The sequence below is a fragment of the Diabrotica virgifera genome, chromosome 6 (genome assembly GCF_917563875.1).
Source record: "Diabrotica virgifera virgifera chromosome 6, PGI_DIABVI_V3a".
NCBI classification, from domain to species: Eukaryota; Metazoa; Arthropoda; class Insecta; order Coleoptera; family Chrysomelidae; genus Diabrotica; species Diabrotica virgifera.
Window position 1 is genome coordinate 74432418 of NC_065448.1, and position 4155 is coordinate 74436572.

The window sequence follows — 4155 nt, forward strand, 5'->3', positions numbered from 1 at the left end:
TGACCAATGGTTTGGCGTAGAAGGTAGAGCTGTTACTATGCGTACAGCGTACACTAGGCCGTCGACGTGGAGCATTTGAAATGGTTTCATTCCTCCTACAATTAGCGCTTTCTTTGACTGCGGACCACTGTCATCAACGTTTGAATTGCAGAATTGCAGTTTGAGTGCAGAGAACGACAGCATTGGGTGGAAGAATGGCGTAATGTAGCATTCAACGATGCGTCGCAATTAGGCAATCCAAACCACGTGACCTCTGGTTGGCACACAAACTAACAAAGAGGTTATGTTTGCATCTATTTTTCAATGATTTTTCATTGTTTATCGTCGTATTTTGGATTCATTTGGATTTCGTTTCCTGTTTTTGTGAACTTTATAAACTTTACCACAATGCAAACTGATTATTTAAGGAAATTATTATTGGAAACTCCAGATGTTGCGAGAAAGGTAGGCGAAACAATTTTTTTTACTGTTCATTTTGCCCCGATATTTATCAATAATGATGAATTTTGCAAGCAATAACATTATTTCTTTTATTGTTCTAGATATTTATTGAAGCTGAAAATAATTGGGGATTTAGATCCATACGCAATTCAGTCAGAATTAGATTTTACAGTAAAGTGCAGTCCATCAAGTTACTATTATAGATATTTATACATATCTGGTGGAGTCTGATATGTCACAGTTGCTACTCTAAGCAGCAGATGAAAGCATACAAAAGCCTTCAGGCACATAAATATTTTACAGCTGGATTTGTTTTGAATGGAGTAAAAATTGTTAATGATTTCCTGATTTCCATATTATTGTCGGAAAGGTATGCCTTTATTTTATTTATTCACCATTAAGAAATATATGGATAACAGTATTAGTGTCTTTTGGATAAATTGGTTTTAAATATTAGATTTATTTACGTTTATATATCTGTATGAAACCAGACATATCATCGTCCTAATCTGTAAACTGCGAACTCCATAATTCTCTGAAAATGATTTATTACTGCCATATATTTGAATTACTGTCATGATTGTTCTAAAATTATATTATATGAATGTCTGATTTTAAATAAAATATTCTCAATCATTGTAAAGAACGCAAATACTCTAATAAAAATAAATTTTTGTAGTTGAAGAATTTCCAAAAAAATAAAATATTTTTTTTAGGTGAAGCATTTCCAAAAATCTAATGCTAAACGACTAAATGCTTGGGTGGGGTGATAGCCAGTTCTGATGACATAGCAAATTCACATTGTATGCGTATGGCCGGTAATAGTGAAGTCTGCAGCCATATTGCAGCAATCCTATTTTTAGCTTAGTATGCTCAGGGCAAGACAGACGAAGAACCCAATGTATGTACATATGTTACAGCTACATGGTTTGGAGATAGCAACATATGTATTCTCTGATGAAAAACTAATGAGTTTTGAAACTGTTCGGTCAGAGTGTTTGTTGCGCTCACTAAACGAATTGAAATATAAGATGGCTTTGGCATTGTGTTGCAGCGATATGAAAATGGTTATTCATTTTTAATTATAATGTACTTCTTCATCATGAGTAATTATGTATTGGTCTTTTAAATGTGTATTTATTTTTGTAATTAGTATCAACTTGTAATAATAATATTCATTTATCGTTTAAGGTATGACTATGTTTTGACTCTAAAATAAATGTTTTAAAAATCGAATCCTGCCTCTTTCTGTTAGTAACTACCCATGGATATCACAAATTGTGCTTACTGATAGGTTTGTTCGTAGAACGATCAGCAACTCTTGCCAACCATCAGACACATGTGCATTCGTAGTCTATGAATGCTAACTATTAACTGCACAACGCTAACTGTTAACTGCTCATGCATCTGATGGTTGGCAGCAGTTGCTAATCGTTTGTGTCGTACTATGAACAAACCTATTAGGTCTGGATCCCGTGTACCAAAAAAATTGATTAATAGCAAGCTGAAAATTTGTTAATAGCTTAACGGTGTCCAGTTGGACAAATTTTGATGTATTGTGACACTGGAACAGGGGTAGTTTTAATTGTGAAACAGTTTGGAAACTCAGATTTGGAACATCAGATTACAAAAATATCCCATATATTTTGTCGGACAGAACATCCAATTGATCTGTTATCCTTTCATTAAATTCTCATGCAAAAATCAGACTGCTATTACTAACCAACATGATTCCTGTAGTTTGACATGGTCTTCGTGTTCTACTCATTAAAATGCCCAGTTGGTGATTTTTTCACCAGTCTGGTTTTTGCATGAGAGTTTAATGAATTGGTAGCAAATCAATTGGAAGTTTTATCTGACAAATTACATAAACATTTTCGTAGTTTGACGTTCCAAATTTTTAACCTGTTCCACAGTTAAAACTTCCAGTGTTCCCGTACATCAAAGTTTGTCGGACTAGACACCATTAAGCTATTAATAAATTTTCAGCTTGCTATTAATCAACTTTTTTGGTACGCGGGATCCAGGTCTATATGGAATAAATAAATAACAAAACAAATTCCCTGTCAAAACTGCATTTATTTTGAATAGAATGAAAAACAAAATAATATTGTTTTAACAAAATAGGGGATAAATGTTAAAATTTAGTACTATTAATAAAGTTTGTCACATTGGCCTAAAAATGAATGTCAGTACTTACGTTAGTGTCACATATAAATAATTGTAATAATATTAATAAAAACCATAATTCCTAGCATGAGTGCGTCCTGTTATTTGACAATTTAGTTAGGTGAGGAAACATAAATGAGTTTCTAATACGGCTTTTCATCGATTGTCATTTGTTTCGAGCTTCTGTCAGATGTTGTATAATCCTTGTATAATATTACTATACACGGATTATACGACATATGACAGAAGCTCAAAACAAATGACTGTGAATGAAAAGACCTATAGAGGGAACACGAAAAAAATTAACATTATCCGATCAGCTCGACTTCCACAGTTCACTACTATACAGATTACAGGCATGTTTTCAGCACTTAAAATCACCACAAACGAAAAGTTTATAAAATAATCAATCTAATGAATGTCTTTAAATACTATATTAAGCTCAAAATCGTGACAAAAAACAAATTAAAATTAACATTATTCTGATCAGTTGGACTTCCACAGTTCACTACTATACAAGTCACAGGCATGTTGTCAGCACTCAAAATCACCAAAAACGTAAAGTTTATAAAATAATTAATCTAATGTCTTTAAATATAATATTAAGCTCAAAATCACGACAAAAAATAAATTAAAATTAACATTATTCTGATCAGTTGGACTTCCACAGTTCACTAATATACAAGTCACAGGCATGTTGTCAGCACTCAAAATCACCAAAAACGTAAAGTTTATAAAATGATTAATCTAATGAATGTCTTTAAATACTATACTACCTCAAAATCACGACAAAAAACAAATAAGAAAAATCAATAATTACATTGAGTTTAGGTTAAGAACAGTTTTGTGTGCCAATCAAAGATCACGTGATTTAACTTTGACAGGTCGATGGATTCCCTAATTTTGTTTAGGAATGCATGATGTTCGTAGAATAGTAAGACGCCGCCGTGGAGAGCGACGAGGTATCGGGTTTGCTGTTGAGAGGTTAGGTTAGTTGAGAGAGCGTTATGTTGATGACATCTTAAAAACCACTTTACTGTCTTATCTAGATGGCCTTTTTTAGTAAGACAACGCACGTCCCAATATTGCTCTTTAAACAACGAACTTTCTCCAAGAAGCTGGCCTTAATGTTTTGCTGTTGTTCCCCCGTTCACCGGTTTCCGATACCACAGAACATGTGTGGGATGTGATGGGAAGGAGACTGTCCATTTGGACCATCCTACACAGACTCTGGCACAGTTGTTATCCATTAAGTTGAAGTTTGTTAATGCCTAGACCCGAATAGAAGTGTATTCAGCTATGGGGTAGCCAAACAGGTTATTTTTTTTTTATTTCATGTTAATAAAAATAAAATTCTTGCCACGCTTTAATTCTTGAAATAAATCTACCATGTTGTCAAAAAATTAAGTTTAAGAAATTATTCCTTCTGGGTGTAATGCTTCTAATGTCACTAAGTATACTTTAAAATCTAATGAACGGTTTCGGTAATAAGAAAAGTTTCCATTTTTTAAATTAGAACGATCTCATTGCTCATTAAAACATAGT

At 33.1% G+C, this 4155-nt stretch overlaps 1 long non-coding RNA gene across 1 annotated transcript; it reads left to right on the forward strand.

The window, feature by feature from the left end:
* Positions 1-231: 231 nt before the first annotated feature.
* On the forward strand, positions 232-1380 carry LOC126885822 (uncharacterized). Its single transcript, XR_007698456.1, has 3 exons — positions 232-444; positions 543-811; positions 1158-1380. It is a non-coding gene; the product is annotated as an uncharacterized LOC126885822 (long non-coding RNA).
* Positions 1381-4155: the final 2775 nt, after the last annotated feature.